The sequence below is a fragment of the Corythoichthys intestinalis genome, chromosome 4, assembly GCF_030265065.1.
Source record: "Corythoichthys intestinalis isolate RoL2023-P3 chromosome 4, ASM3026506v1, whole genome shotgun sequence".
NCBI classification, from domain to species: Eukaryota; Metazoa; Chordata; class Actinopteri; order Syngnathiformes; family Syngnathidae; genus Corythoichthys; species Corythoichthys intestinalis.
Genome location: NC_080398.1, coordinates 1,141,047 through 1,158,436, shown reverse-complemented (window position 1 = coordinate 1,158,436; position 17,390 = coordinate 1,141,047). Strand labels below are relative to the sequence as shown.

Here is a 17,390-nt window from a genome sequence, read left to right as displayed (position 1 = left end):
TAACGTACCCGTTAGTGATGGGAATTAGCATCTGATGGCTGCCCTGATTTTATTGTATTGAAGGAAATTGACCCCTTTGCGGCGCCCTCTCTTTGTTGGTACGCGCAGATACCAATACCACCATTTCGGGCCGGATCGGACCCCTCTATCGATACTTGTATCGGTGCATCTTTACGAAAAACATTACAATATAGTCTACAATATAGTTAAGATCAGGGGTGAAAGTGGTCCGGAACGTTATTCCAGTAAAAGATTCTGGGCCGGAACGGTGCTTTGTTCCCGAAATATGACTGCAACCATCAAAACCCAATGTTTTAAAAAATAAAAATAAAAAACAGATAGGCAGCCACACACGAATCTCCAAGAAGAAAACAATCTACTAACGTTAGGATGTAGAGGCAGATCTGCACAAGCCTGAAAGAACGCCCAAAGAACACTGGGTACAAAAAAAATATATATTTTTTTTTTTCTAATTCGACTTGACTGAGATACATCATGTTTGGCATGTTTTCCAGCCACAAATTACTACTTATACATGATTTAGACTGCATAAACAGTGCCTTATTGTACCGTATCTTATTTTTATACTATAACTTATTAACATGAATTGTTCTGTCCTCACTAAATGGGAAGTTGTTCAGCTTTACAGACAAGGTAATTGTGCTTTTTGAAGCTTTTTACTTCCTTCACTTTTGACAATTTGTAAAGCTGAAACATATATACAGCTCTGTTCAAAATGACACGCATTTTAACAATAAAACACTCGACACAAGACAACTGGTGTTCAAACGTCCATCTAGTCTTATCAGTATGTAAATTGTGTAGATTAAATTAGCCTGATTTGCTTCACAAAAGTCGGCTAGCTTAAATGGTACAAATGCTAACGTATTTAAAATTCTCACAGCAAATCGCTCACACTTAACTCCACAAACTGTTGCTCTAAACCTAATCACGAATGCATGCAAACATATATTAGCTGAAGCAACTTACAATACTTATGCGGGCCAAACCATAGCTGCGCCGTGATAGCACAGCTATCCTTTTTCCATGTGAGACGTCTGAGTGCTCCTATATGGAAGTATTATTGAACGACAGTCCAGCCAGACTCACCAGAGGGCAGTGCATCCTCCACCATTAAACAAAACGCAATACGTTTGGACTTTTTGGACAGTTATTTTGAAATTTTAAAGGGTTATTTCCGACTTACGCGGAAATTGGGGTTCGTCATCAGCATAGGTGCAATGCCTTGAGTTGAGTTCTGTTAAGATTTTGCCCTAGTGCGTCTGGTCATTGTAATTACCCATTGATTCGACCTGTTGTGGCCTGCTCCTTGTGTGTTGACAAATCTGTGGCCTCTTGTGTCACCGACCTGTGCCTCATTGTCTTGTTACCCCGTGTCTGTATTTAAGTTCACCTTGTGCTGTCCTTATTGGGTCATTGTCTATATGAGCGTCTTGTCCATTTCTGCGTCAAAGCTATCTTCCGCCTAGTAAGTTTTGGACACCCAGCCTTTTGTTATTGCTCTGAGTTTGTTTGTCACAGTTTTTGGATCCCCACAGTTTTGGTTTGAATTTTGTGTTTTTGTTAAGATCATTAAACGTTTTTTAGTTTTTCACCACCCTGTCTTGCCTTGTCTTTGTTTTTCCCTGTGTTTGGGTCCACACCTGCAAAACCTGACAGTAGTAACGGAACTCGTTCGTAACCCGGGTACTACTTGTATTTACAGTGTGGACTCAGTTGTCCGTTCAGTGGCAGACACACTGACATGTGATGAAAACCACACTGCTCCTTCTGAATCCGAGAGCTGACTGTGGTGTTTGTCCCAGCCGTGGAACAGTGGACAATCTCTACACCCTCGGCAGGCTCCTCGAGGGTGCATAGGAGTTCGCCCAACCGGTCTACCTGACGATCGTGTCCCTCGGGCAGTCCTGTGAGGGGTGCTTCGGGAATCTGGGGTACCAAGCCAGGCTGTTCGTTCCTTGTACGACCGCTGTTAGAGTTTGGTCCGCATTGCCGGCAGTCAGTCAGATTCGTTCCCAATGAGGGTTGGACTCCGCCAAGGTTGCCCCTTGTAACAGATTTTGTTCATAACTTTTCTGGACAGAATTTCTGAAGCGTTGAGAGGGTCCGGTTTGGCGGCTGTTGGCTTCATCAAGCAGTGATCCCCAACTCACACTGGAGCGGTTCGCAGCCTAGTGTGAAGCGGTTGGGATGAAGATCAGTACATACAAATCCGAGACCATGGTCCTTAGTCAGATAAGGGTTAGAGTTCTCTCCTGGTTGGGAATGAGATGCTTCCACAAGTGGAGGAGTTCAAGTATCTTAGGATCTCGTTCACAAGTGAGGGCAGGAAGGAGCGAGAGATCAACAGGCAGATCAGTGCACCGTTTGCAGTGATGCGGACTCTGTACCAGTCCGTTGAATTGAAGAAGGAGCTAAGCCAAAAGGCTTTCTGTTGAGAGGAGCCAGCTGAGGTGGCTTGGGCATCAAGTTCGGATGCCTCCAGGACACTACTCTGGAGAGTAGTTCCGGGACGGCAGGTCCCGGGGGCGACCCGGGACACATTGCAAAGACCGTCTCTCGGCTGGCCTGGGAACGCATTGGGATCGCGTTGAAGGTTGACGTGGCTGGGGAGACAAAAGTCTGGGCTTTTTGGTGGTTTTAATTCAGGAAGTTCTGGCAAAGAATCCTACCCATTTTTAGTCCTGGTTAAGATTGCATAAGGTGTAACACTTTCTTCCAAGCTTGTCCGTTTTGCTGAATTTCTACTGGAATCCTAAGAGTTCTTGACGACCCAGAACCTCTCACATCACTCTGAAAAGCCATGAAACGTAAATGCCAAATTCAAAGCATAGCCCGAAGGCCTGTCTGCGATGACTTTCAAACAGGAACGTGACGGACAGACGAATAAAAAACTAAAACTATGGCGGAAACTTGATAGCGGGAGGCAGCTTTGCGAAACTTCCTCTTGAAGGAAGGAATTCAGATTTGATTTACGCGTCCCACTGTTTACTTGCACAGCACTTTCCCCCTTTTTTTATTTCCCCTTTGTCGGAAATTGAGGAAGCTGTTATTAATGTTAGCAAAGCGCAAACAATCCAAGGTGTCATACGCGGCGTGCACGCTCGTGTTTTTGTTTGCCCGTTTATATGCATGCAACGGCGTCGGCGCGCCGGAGCGATACTGCGAGAGGCCGCGGGCTCCGCGCTACATAATTCAACGGCTCCGGCCTCTTCTGCTTGCTCTCAAAGGGAGTCTACACATAGAAGAAAGAAACAAAAATAAGACCTTAAAAAAAAAGCAGAAGTTGTTCCGTGCGTGCTGTGATAAAAGACGAAGAAATTTTCCCAGGCTCTCAAACAAAAAGAAAAACGAGAAGTGGCACGCGGATTTGCATAGCTATTTGTAAAACGAGGGGCTTGGTTGAAAGTGACGCCTCGGGGCTTAGAAGCTCGCAACGGAAGCTCACTGTCGCACCTGGGTAAATATATGTGACGCTGTTTGTTTCATGACTAAACAACAACTGCTTTTTCACATTTGTGCCACTCTACGGTATTTAATACCTAACTGTTACTGAAGCAAACAAAGATACAGTGGGGCAAATAAGTATTTAGTCAACCACCAATTGTGCAAGTTATCTTACTTGAAAAGGTTAGAGAGGCCTGTAATTGTCAACATGGGTAAACCTCAACCATGAGAGACAGAATATGGGAAAAAAAACAGAAAATCACATTGTTTCATCTTTAAAGAATTTATTTCCAAATTAGAGTGGAAAATAAGTATTTGGTCACCTAAAAACAAGCAAGATTTCTGGCTGTCAAAGAGGTCTAACTTCTTCTAACGAGGTCTAACGAGGCTCCACTTATCTGGAGTAATGGCACCTGTTTTAACTCATTATCGGTATAAAAGACACCTGTCCACAACCTCAGTCAGTCACACTCCAAACTCCACTATAGCCAAGACCAAAGAGCTGTCGAAGGACACCAGAGATTAAATTGTAGACCTGCACTAGGCTGGGAAGACTGAATCTACAATAGGTAAAACGCTTGGTGTGAAGAAATCAACTGTGGGAGGAATTATTAGAAAATGGAAGCCATACAAGACCACTGATAATCTCACTTGATCTGGGGCTCCATGCAAGATCTCACCCCGTGGTGTCAAAATGATAAGAACGGTGAGCAAAAATCCCAGAACCACACGGGGGACCTAGTTAATGATCTACAGAGAGCTGGGACCACAGTAACAAAGGCTACTATCAGTAACACAATGCGCCGCCAGGGACTCAAATCCTGCACTGCCAGACGTGTCCCCCTGCTGAAGCCAGTACACATCCAGACCCGTCTGCGGTTCGCTAGAGAGCATTTGGATGATCCAGAAGAGGACTGGGAGAATGTGTTATGGTGGGATGAAACCAAAATAGAACTTTTTGGCAGAAACACAGGTTCTCGTGTTTGGAGGGGAAAGAATACTCAATTGCATCCAAAGAACACCATACCCACTGTGAAGCATGGGGGTGGAAACATCATGCTTTGGGGCTGTTTTTCTGCAAAGGGACCAGGACGACTGATCTGTGTAAAGGAAAGAATGAATGGGGCCACGTATCGACAGATTTTGAGTGAAAATCTCCTTCCATCAGCAAGGGCATTAAAGATGAGACGTGCCTGGGTCTTTCAGCATGACAATGATCCCAAACACACAGCCAGGGCAACAAAGGAGTGACTTCGTAAGAAGCATTTCAAGGTCCTGGAGTGGCCTAGCCAGTCTTCAGATCTCAACCCCATAGAAAATCTGTGGAGGGAGTTGAAAGTCCATGTTGTCCGACGACAGTCCCAAAACATCACTGCTCTAGAGGAGATCTGCATGGACGAATGGGCCAAAATATCAGCAACAGTGTGTGAAAAGCTCGTGAAGAGATACAGAAAACGTTGGCCTCCGTTATTGCCAACAAAGGGTACATAACAAAGTACTAAGATGAACATTTCGTATTGACCAAATACTTATTTTACACCATGATTTGCAAATAAAAATCTTTAAAAATCAAATAATGTGATTTTCTGTTTTTTTTTCCCCTATTCTGTCTCTCATGGTTGAGGTTTACCCATGTTGACAATTACAGGCCTCTCTAATATTTTCAAGTGTGAGAACTTCCACAATTAGTAGTTGACTAAATACTTATTTGCCCCACTGTATCACAAAACAGGCTAAATAATCTCTCAGCAATTTCCCACTTCTGACACCATATAACCATGCAGTTCTGCCAGTGCGTGTTACTTGACTATCATGGTGATAATGTCAAATCCATTTGAACTGGGAGAGGCTGGCAGCAAATTAATTAGAAAATACCGTGGTTCTTACAGGTTTCAACAAGTAAAATTTAAGGACGTTTTCACATTAGCACTGTTTGGTCCTTTTTAAATGGACGAGAGTGTTTTTTCTCAGTTCACTTCGTTTTGTAAATGTGAACATGCATCCGAACTCTAGCTCGGACTAGGGTTTCAGCTATCGAATATTTTAATAATTGAGTAGTCTACGGAAAATTCCATCGATTAATCGAGTAATCGGATAGAACATTTTTGAGGGGTAAAGTGCAATTATAAATTGAGTGTAAATCAAAGAGTCTTTTTACATTACAATGGCTGCTACTGCTGGCTGAAACAAAAAACAACATCTGCCCCTACCGCAGGGGTTCCCAATGACCGGGGTGCGGACCGGTACCGGTCCATGGCACGTTTGGTACTGATCCGCGTAGAAATAATAAATAATTTATTAACAACTGCATTCTGGCCGATTGACTTTGGCCTGTGCCGTTTAACACACCAATATCCCTGTCTACTCTAGATATACAACTACAGGATAGGAGGTCGTCATAGAAATGCATTGATTGGACTGTTGGCAGTACATTTTGTTTTGTATATGGCGGAAAACACTCAGGTGACTTGCAGTTCCGCTCTGAGACCCCCAATTTGTCCAACTTTCAAAATTGTCTGATTATGCATGTGTGATACATCATTGGAAAGCTTAAAATCTCAATTTTCTTGGGGAACAAGTAATTTGAACAGGAAGGCATTAGAATTTTTTTTTTTTTTTTAACAGCAAAACCCTAATTGGAGGCGAGAACACGCGAGAGCAGAATTAAAGACGCCACAATGTTAACGAGTTATTATCACGTACTTACCTCGTTTCGATCCAAAAACTCCATGTAGCGTGTATCACCGAGTGTCAAGACACAGCTGTGAATGACCACAGCTGGATTTTTATTTTATTTTATTTTATTTTTTTGGGGGGGGATCGATTATTTATCATCTAACATATCGGAGAAAATGCGACAGTAACAAAAAAAAATGCAATCAAGCGATAGTTATGAGGTAGATATCTGTGACTTTTTTACAGGCACCAAATTTTTCATTGTGACGTAATTCGTTTATAAGTTTAAAATATGCGAGTGAATAATTTTTTTTAAGTCTTTTTTTTTTCTTAAACGAAATATTAGACATCAATTAATGATTCTAAGCTAAAAATGACAGACATTTTGAATGATAAATTACTTACCGTCTTTTTTATGGCTGAGTTGAAACAAAAGCGGTTGCGCGACGTCTGTAAACGGGGGTTTTCAGGGTAAAACGGACAAATTAAAAATGGTTCGGAGGCTTAGTGCGCCATGAATAGACATATTGTTCTATCAAACACAACAGTTCTTTTGGCTTAAAATACAGCAGTTTATTTTAAAGAAGGGTGCAAGAGCAGAAACTACTTTTTCAGTCTTGTCTGTGTTTTCCGCCATATCTATGTGCACTTGGCCTCGATAATAACGTATGACGTAGGTCCTCGCCCATCACATTTGTTCCCAGAAATAATTAGCCCCGAAACTAGAATGACTAAAAAACAGACTTCGTTGGACAGATTTTTTACGGGGAAAAGGGGACCTGACGAGCCAGAAGATGAGCCTACAACCTCGTAGAAAACAAAATCTATGCTACTTCCCAATCACTAAAGGGCCCACGAACTGTGAAGGAGTGGGTTCGTGACCCGTATGTGAGTCAACTGAGTGATTCGAGCATGTCTGTGCAACAGGAATATCAGCTTGTAGAGATCGCAAATCACGGCAACCTTAAACGTACATTTGAGACAACAACTCTACCGAGGTTCTGGATTAAAGTCATTTCGGATTATTCTGACATCGCTGGGAGAACACTGAAAACTGTGCTACAATTTCCAACATCGTATCTTTGTGAAGCGGGCTTCTCTCACTCTCCCATCTCGGGAGATTCAGCCACTTATTCAGCGGGTGAGTTGTATTTTCCCTGCACTTAACACGACGGGGCTAGAAACAAATGTAATTTCATATTTGCTGTATTTTTCTGCCGCACACTGCCAGTGTTCTGACAAATTTGGCATGTGCGTAACGGTAAAAATGACTGCGAATGCAGAGATTCTAAAGTACTACAAACTTTCTTTAAAGAAAGGAATATTAACTTACGTTTGCCATGTTAGCTGCACACAACAACTGCACGCAGCACTCTCACTTAACGACTTCGCCGTGTCGTTAAGCATTAATTTACGCCATTTTCGTGTTGCACATGTATGTTTATGGTGTAAATAGTTTTTTAGCACCGTTGGATAACATTGAGAGTCCAACTGAATATAAAAGAGGGCTTTTTTTCACCGCAACAAAGGCTTTGGGAGCAAAATTTTATAAGGGTGCAAAATTTGACAACACCGGTCCGTGAAAAAAAAAAAAAAGACCTAAATCACACAGGTCCGTGGTGCAAAGTTGGGGACTCCTGCCCTACCATCCCTATACAAACCCTTGCCTGCTGTATTGGAGTACATTAGGCACTAGTGCTACTTGGCGTTTTATCCATCAATAACTACTGAGCTAAAATTGACAGCTTTATTATGTTTTTATTAGGGCTGTCAAAATTATCGCGTTAACGGGCGGTAATTAACTTTTTTAATTAATCACGTTAAAACAGGGGTCCCCAACCTTTTTTGCACCACGGACCGGTGTTATTTGGGTCTTTTTTTTCACGGACCGATGTTCTGACAAATTTTGCAACCCATCAAAAATTGCAACGATGCGGTTCTGCGCATGCACGTAACGTTAAACATAGCCGCAAAATGCGCAAATGCAGCGATTCCAAAGTAAACAATACAAACTTTCTTGAAAGAAAGGAATATTAACTTACGTTTGATCATGGAAGGACTTGTAGAAAAGTTCTCCTCAGATTCATCCTGCCATGTAAGCTACACACAACAACTGGACACGCGCTCACCATTAACGACTTCGCCTTGTCGTTACAAAGATACGTGCGACTGATTTTATAGGCTTCAGCACCCATGAGCATTGTGTAAGTAAATATTGGCATCAACATCATGGGCTACTAGTTTATTTTTGGATTGAAAATTTTACAAATTTTATTAAAAGGAAAACATTAAGAGGGGTTTTAACATAAAATTTCTATAACTTGTACTAACATTTATCTTTTAAGAACTACAAGTCTTTCTATCCATGGATCGCTTTAACAGAATGTTAATAATGGTAATGCCATCTTGTTGATTTATTGTTATAATAAACAAATACAGTACTTATGTACCGTATGTTGAATGTATATATCCATCTTGAGTCTCATCTTTCCATTCCAACAATAATTTACAGAAAAATATGGCATATTTTATTGATGGTTTGAATTGCGATTAATAGCGATTAATTACGATTAATTAGTTTTTAAGCTGTTATTAACTGGATTAAAAATTTTAATCGTTTGACACCCCTAGTTTTTATTTTACACCCTCATCACGCTACAGCGCTGTGTTTTTACAGATTAAACAAAGCCTGTATGAAAGACTCATTAGCCACGCATCGAGAGTAGTCATGATTAATAGAAACCTAGCCCTCGCTGGGCTAACGTTTGGTTAGAAAAGTACAGTAGCGTTACTTTTATATATTAGCGCTACATTAAAATTTTACCTTGTCCTGAGTACCGCTCCTCCGCTCTTGGAGTAAACTGGGTGCCTTCAGTGGAGCTGCAGCATTGAAGACGTGCTGTATTAGTTTGCAAGCTCTGTCTTACACTGAATACATGAAACAGTGTTCGCTTTTCTGTCCATCTTGAAATGCTCTGCTTTTCTGTTTTTTGTTGGTGCTTTTCTCTTCGCTTTCGTTGGCATGGTTGAAATCAAAATATATATCCGCCGCCTCCATCTTCTTCCTATACATACGTGACGTCAGCGCTTTGTGCCAAATTAAAGGTAGTCCAGGCAAAATGTCATGCTTAGAGCTGGCGACACTAAACAATTCCTCGAGGTGGAGATAATTCCTCGATCACTTTTTAAAATCTAGTTACTCAAATAAGTCAGGTAATTGTCTCAGGACATGTTAGGATACAAGACAAACTGACAATGGACAAGGGCAAATGCCAACTAAATATACACCGGATCACAGGTGGATACAATCAGCATGATTAGGAAACATAAGAGTGGGAAGTAGAGGTGAAACAAGGAGGAATGTCACTACCAAAATAAAAGCAGACAACCCTACATGAATAAAACAATGAAATCCTAACAAGAATGACAACACGATAACCCATAGTTTCTTAATGTTTCACAGTAAGTACATTTCTGTGTCTAGTCCGGATTTAACAGTGTAGTATGTACTAACACTTCTGAGCATGTGTGTAAACCCTAAAAACGCAAGACTGGAATTTGAAAAACTGCATTTTGACAAGCCACGGAGCTTCTGAGAGAATGTTCTGCGTAGGTTGTCGCTTTTTAAAGTCTGTTAAACCCACAGTTGTCAGAGAAATCTGCACTACATCTAACAGACAGGCATATATATATATATATACAGACTACATTCTCCATCACAGTTGGTCTTGCTGTATCCAACCATGCTAACAGTGCATCAGTCATCTATGGATTAAGGGGATGGGGGGCTGTTTCTCCAGTTACAAGGATGCCTCACGTGACCTTGACATTGAACACAAAAAGGCCCCTCTTGCTGGGAGGCCTACAAAGGTCAGCTAACTTGATTTTTGTGTGCTTTAAATGGACAGGCTGTTTCTCGGGTGTAGGCTTACACGCGTGGCTATTGTCTGCGAGAGTGTCTGTCTGCATGAATTCAGATCATGAGTACATAACTGTAGTGGCAAGGAGACTCAAACTTCAAATATTTAGTGTTTCTTACTCCCCATCTCTACTAGTAGTGTGACAAAATATCGAAATGGTGATATATTGTGATACTTTGCATCCCGAAAGGTTATTGATAGGCTCAAGCCAAGAATCGTAAAACCGTTTAAAAAGTTGTCAATATTTATCAAAAACCAAGTCGCTGCCAAAATCTTCCACTGTAATAGTGTCTCAGTTAAAGCAACACTTGGTAACTTAAATTTTGGTCAATTATAGCGACACCAGTAGACAAAAGCGGAAATGTTTTGCCTTAAGTAAGTACTTTTCCCATGAGGACCAGTACACACCCGCACAGTGTCGTAAAATCATCAAACAATCAAAAATCAATCTCCTGGTCGCCTGCAGATGGATTAGACAACATTTCTGTTTCCAGCGGCTTCGTGAAGGAGTAATAGTAATTAGTTAATGAATCCAGCAATAATAGCATATGACGGTTAGCAACTGTGTGGCTTAATGTGGCTAATCCCCATACACTTGGGGCAAAAATGTCATTGCATGTAGTTGACTTTCATATGTGTGCGTATTAGGGCTGTCAAAATTATCACGTTAAAGAGCGGTAATTACATTTTTTAAATTAATCACGTTAAAATATTTGACGCAATTAACGCACATGCCCCGCTCAAACAGATTAAAATGACAGAACAGTGCAATGCCAACTTGTTACTTGGGTTTTTGGGAGTTTTGTCGCCCTCTTCTGGCGCTTGGGTGCAACTGATTTTTTAATGGGCTTAAGCACCCATGAGCATTGTGTAATTATTGACGTCAACAATGGCGGGCTACTAGTTTATTTTTTGATAGAAAATTTTACAAATTTTATTAAAACGAAAACATTACGAGAGGTTTTAATATATAAAATTTCTATAACTGGTACTAACATTTATCTTTTAAGAACTAAAAGTCTTTCTATCCATGGATCGCTTTAACAGAATGTTAATGATGTTAATGCCATCTTGTTGATTTATTGTTATAATAAACAAATACAGTACTTATGCACCGTATGTTGAATGTATATATCCATCTTGTGTCTTATCTTTCCATTCCAACAATAATTTGCAGAAAAATATGGCATATCTTATAGATGGTTTGAATTGCGATTAATTACGATTAATTACTTTTTAAGCTGTAATTAACTCGATTAAAAATTTTAATCGTTTGACAGCCCTAATACACACATTTATATATATATATATATATATATATATATATATATATATATATATATATATATATATATATATATATATGGGGAGAGAGAGAGAGATACAGTATATATTGTTTATTTATATACTATTTATTTATATCATATATTTATTTATATCATAGCAACAACTCCTCTTTGTATAATTTGTGTGGGTAGTATCCTATATACAGTGGGGCAAATAAGTATTTAGTCAACAACTAATTGTGCAAGTTCTCCCACTTGAAAATATTAGAGAGGCCTGTAATTGTCAACATGGATAAACCTCAACCATGAGAGACAGAATGTGGGGGAAAAAAAACAGAAAATCACATTGTTTGATTTTTAAAGAATGTATTTGCAAATCATGGTGGAAAATAAGTATTTGGTCAATACCAAAAGTTCATCTCAATACTTTGTTATGTTGTTAGGTTTTGTGTTGGTTTTTTTCCTCGTGTGACTTGTCCCTGTGATTACCCATTGATTTCACCTGGTGTTCCTGCTCCTAGTCCATCCTCCTGGATTACTCAGCTGTTCCTCGTTGTCTCGTTACCCAGTGTCTGCATATGTGTATATAAGCTCCTGGTTTCTTTTCACTCCTTGTTGCGTCATTGTCTATGTCTATGTCAATGTCCATGTGCACGTCCGAACCTGTTCTCGTCAGTTTTCTCCAAGTCCTCGTGTTCGCCTCAGTAAGTTTTTATTAAAAAACTTTTTAATACCCACCCTTTGGTTAGTGACCTGAGTTTTGTTCGCTGCGTTTTTTGGGTTCTCCACATTATTTGTTGATACGTTGTTTTTTTTGCTTGCCTTAATTAAATCATTTTTGCACCGTCTACCTGCCTCGCCTCCAATTCCCTGCAATTGGGTCCACACACCACCTGCCTGCCCGCAAATTCCTGACATATGTACCCTTTGTTGGCAATAACGGAGGCCAAACTTTTCACAAGCTTTTCACACACGGTTTTTGGCATTTTGGCCCATTCCTCCATGCAGATCTCCTCTAGAACAGTGATGTTTTGGGGCTGTCGTTGGGCAACACGGACTTTCAACACCCTTCACAGATTTTCTATGGGGTTGAGATCTGGAGACTGGCCACTCCAGGACCTTGAAATGCTTCTTATGAAGCCACTCCTTTGTTGCCCTGGCTGTGTGTTTGGGATCATTGTCATGCTGAAAGACCCAGCCACGTCTCATCTTCAATGCACTTGCTGATGGAAGGAGATTTTCACTCAAAACCTCTCGATACACGGCCCCATTCATTCTTTCCTTTACACAGATCAGTCGTCCTGGTCACTTTGCAGAAAAACAGACCCAAAGCATGATGTTTCCACCCCCATGCTTCACAGGGGGTATGGTGTTCTTCGGATGCAATTCAGTATTCTTTCTCCTCCAAACACGAGAACCTGTGTTTGTAGCAAAAAGTTCTATTTTAGTTTCATCTGACCATAACACATTGTCCCAGTCCTCTTCTGGATCATCCAAATGCTCTCTAGCGAACCGCAGACGGGCCTGGACGTGTACTTTCTTCAGCAGGGGGACATGTCTGGCCGTGCAGGATTTGAACCCCTGGCGGTGCATTGTGTTACTGATAGTAGCCTTTGTTAGTGTGGTCCCAGCTCTCTATAGGTCATTCACTAGGTCCCACCGTGTGGTTCTGGGATTTTTGCTCACCGTTCTTCTTATCATTTTGACGCCACGGGGTGAGATCTTGCATGGAGCCCCAGATCAAGGGAGATCATCAGTGATCTTGTATGTCTTCCATTTTCTAATAATTGCTCCCACTGATGATTTCTTTACACCAAGTGTTTTACCTATTGCAGATTCAGTCTTCCTAGCCTGGTGCAGGTCTACAATTTTGTCTCTGGTGTCCTTCGTCAGCTCTTTGGTCTTGGCCATCGTGGAGTTTGGAGTGTGACTGACTGAGGTTGTGGACAGGTGTCTTTTATACAGACAATGAGTTAAAACAGGTGCCATTAATACAGGTAACGAGTGGAGCCTCGCTAGACCTCGTAAGAAGACGTTAGACCTCTTTGACAGCCAGAAATCTTGCTTGTTTGTAGGTGACCAAATACTTATTTTCCACTCTAATTTGGAAATAAATTCTTTAAAAATCAAACAATGTGATTTTCTGTTTTTTTTCCACATTCTGTCTCTCATGGTTGAGGTTTACCCATGTTGACAATTACAGGCCTCTGTAATCTTTTCAAGTAGGAGAACTTGCACAATTGGTGGTTGACTAAATACTTATTTGCCCCACTGTATATAGGATACCACCCACACAAATTATACAAAGAGGAGTTGTTGCTATGATATAAATAGCCTTTGAGCGTTATTGTCTTGACTGTCTCGTGATCACTTCAGTGGCCCCTTTTCTACCTTATTATATAAGATCCCTATAGAATGTGAGTTTGCGTGTTTGTGAAAGAGACTCATCAGCTTTATCTCACTTAAGAGAAAACAGGTCATGCGGCGGATTCGATTTTGCGCCACAAGAGAAGAAAAGGCTTCTTAGTGGAATAGAAAGGCTAAAACAAACATGTCGTGTGACACAACAAAGCCTCCATGCTGCGTCTTGAACTCTAATCTCTCTAGAAGAAAGGCTTCATTTGCAATAGGTGTACCAAAAAAGGCAAAAAATAGCCTGCATTGGAGCGCACTCGATCCAGAAATTTTAACGTAAGAGCTCTTGAAATGCGTGTTGGTAAAGAATATCGACAAGTTGCAATGAAACTCACTCGCCGGCTTATCCGGAAGCGTCACGCTGACACGGTCTATTAGCGGTATTGATGTTTCAAAGAGCGCCTGCCTGTCAGACGCGCTTACTGACAGTTTATGTTGTTTTGTTTGTCTTTGTTGACTTTTTAGCGTTTGCCACAAGAGTTTCCCCACCAAAAAAATAATAATATCCCTTTAAGCTTCTTACTGTCGGAGTGGATAAGCGCTGTCACTTTTTTCGACGGGATACGATGGGACGCATGAAGAAATTAAACCTCAAGGTTTTTTGACTATGTTATGTTTGACGACGGAGAGAGAAAGAGATAAATCGAATGAATACGGGAAGGATAATTTGCCTACTACTGTTTTCGGCCTTTTTTTGTTTAGAGCTGATCTGTATAAACAAAAGCGACTCAGAATAGGAAACAAACGGTGTCAGCGTGTTCAGCCTATTGCCTGTTTTTAGCCTGCCTGCCTGCCCGCTTATGCTCTTATCACTATTTTTGTCACTTGGTTACACATTTTTATGGATTCAGAGTTTTCGGAATGTGAAGACGGCCCTTATCTGGTCAATCTCCTTTCCGACTCAGACTCCGATTACGATTTCCTGCCCTCCATTTCTTTTTGTCCCGCCTCCACGTTCCCTTCCACCCTGGGGGACCCTTACACGGGCTCCAGGTTGGCCATTTATACGGGACCCCACGTGGTGGTCGGCAGGGGCGCCCAGGTAGGGGTCGGATGAATCAGAGCGACTTCACACCTCTTTCTGTGCAAACACTTGTCCAGTCAACGTTCCAAGACCAGCGGTGTCAGGCTGAGGCTATGGCTGGTGGCATCCAGTCGCCCCAGAGACCACTTTCCCCATTCTGGCTCCTCATCGTCAGGTCCCCTTCTTGGCTTCTCGCCGTCAAGTCCCTATCGGGCTCCAGTACCGCCCTGCTCTGTCGGGTGCCACCCGGTAACTACAACGCTTCTGCTCCGACGCCGCTACTGCATTGGTGAGGGCTAACCGGCTACGACGTTGTTTCTACTCCTGCGACGACATCGCTCCTACTCTTGGTCTTCACGGCGACATCACAACCACTCCTGGTCTTCACCATGATGACGTCGCTCCCACTCTTCTCCACAGAGATAACGCTTCAGCTGCTGGTCTTTCCGACGGAGACCACGTCACTCCCACTCTGGCTCTGGCGCCGCACCTTCTATGGCAGGTGCCTCCTAACAGTGACAAAGTCGCTCCAGCTCTGGTGCTACCCCCTCTAAGTCAGGCGCCCCCCCGATGGCGACAATGTCGCTCTGACTCTGGCGCTACCTCTTCTGCGGCAGGCGTCTTAGACGGTACTCTGCAGGGGCACCCTGGTAGGGGTCGGAAGACTCTGAAACGCTTCACACTTCTTCCTATGCAAACACTTTTCCAGCCAATGTTCCAAGACCCATGGTGGCAGGCTGAGGCTTCTGCTCTTTGTCTTCACTGCGACAACATCGCAACTGATCCTGGTCTTCGGTACACTGACGTCGCTCCCACTTTTCTCCACAAAGATAACGCTTCAGCTGCTAGTCTTCCTGACGTCATCAACATCGCTCCTGCTCTTTGCCATGATGACGACACTCCTGCTGCTGGTCTTCCCGACGGAGACCACGCCACTCCCACTCTGGCTTTGGCGCTGCACCTTCTATGGCAGGCTCCTCCAAACGGTGACAACGTCGCTCCAGCTCTGGTGCAGTCCCTTCTAAGGCGTGCGACCCCTCGATAGCGACAATGTCAGTCCAACTCTGGCGCCACCTCTTCTGCGGCAGGTGTCTTAGACGATACTCTGCAGGGGCACCCAGGTAAGGGTCGGAAGACTCGGAACGACTTCACAACTCTTCCTATGCACACACTTGTCCAGTCAACGTTCCAAGACCCATGGTGGCAGGCTGAGGCTCCTGCTCTTTGTCTTCACTGCGACAACATCGCAACCGATCCTGGTCTTCGCCATGATGGCGTCGCTCCCACTCTTCTTCACAATGATAATGTTTCAGCTGCTGGACTTCCTGATGTCATCGACATCGCTTCTGCTCTTCACCATGATGACGACACTCCTGCTGCTGGTCTTCCCGACGGAGACCACGCCACTCCCACTCTGGCTTTGGCGCTGCACCTTCTATGGCGGGCTCCTCCAAACGGTGACAACGTCGCTCCAGCTCTGGCACCGCCTCTTCTGCGGCAGGCGTCTTGGACGGTAGTCTGCAGGAGGCCCCAGGTAGGGGTCGGAAGACTCGGAGCGACTTCACACCTCTTCCTATGCAAACACTTGTCTAGTCAATGTTCCAAGACCCACAGTGGCAGGCTGAGGCTATGGCTTGTGGCATCCAGTCACCCCAGCAACCAGAGACCACTGTACTCATTCTGGCACCTCACCTTTAGGTCCCCATCCCGCCACTATGATGACACTACTGCCGCTGGTCTTCCCGACGGAGACGACGTCGCTCCAACTCTGGCTCCGGCGCCCTCCTATGGCGGTCGCCTCCAAACGGTGACAACATCGCTCCAGCTCTGTTGCCACCCCTTTTAAGGCGCCCCCCCCACCCTCAATAGTGACAATGTCACTCCACTCTGGCGCTTCCTCCTCTGCGGCAGGTGTCTTAAACAGTAGGCTGCAGGGGCGCCATGGTAGGGGTCGGAAGACTCAGAACGACTTCACACCTCTTCCTATGCAAACACTTGTTCAGTCAATGTTCCAAGACCCATGTTGGCAGGCTGAGTCTATGGCTGGTAGCATCCAGTCATCGCACCAACCAGAGACCATGAGACAATGATAACGCTAATGATAACTTTTTTTGGACACTCAAAGTGCTTTAGATTGCATTATTCTTTCACTCCACAGTCAATGGTGGTAAGCCACTACTGTAGCCACAGCTGCCCTGGGGCATTCTGACAGAAGTGAGGCAGCCAGTCCACACCATCACCCCTTCCGACCACCATCACAGCAGTCGTTCTCACACTCCTTTCACACAGACAAATAGGGTGAAGTATCTTGCCCAAAGATACAACGACAATGGGCACAGGTGGGAGCTGGAATCGAACTCCCGTTCTTTCAAACAGTGGGTGACCTTCTGAATCACCTGCGCCACCATCAATAGAATAGAATAGAATAGAATAGAATAGAATAGAATAGAATAGAATAAAAAGCTTAAATTGTCATTGTACAGAGTAAAACAAGACATTTAATAAGGCTAATATAAAAATACAGATTACAGTGTACGCAGATGTGGAATAAATATATTTGTCATTAAATCATAATAACTTGGCAAACGACAAACATAGAAC

The 17,390-nt window shown here is 43.0% G+C and overlaps 1 protein-coding gene across 1 annotated transcript in view; it reads left to right on the top strand.

Annotated features, from left to right (window-relative positions):
- Window positions 1-17,390, top strand: part of LOC130915452 (myomesin-3-like) — a 182,519-nt gene that overhangs the window by 13,828 nt on the left and 151,301 nt on the right. The window lies entirely within an intron of this gene.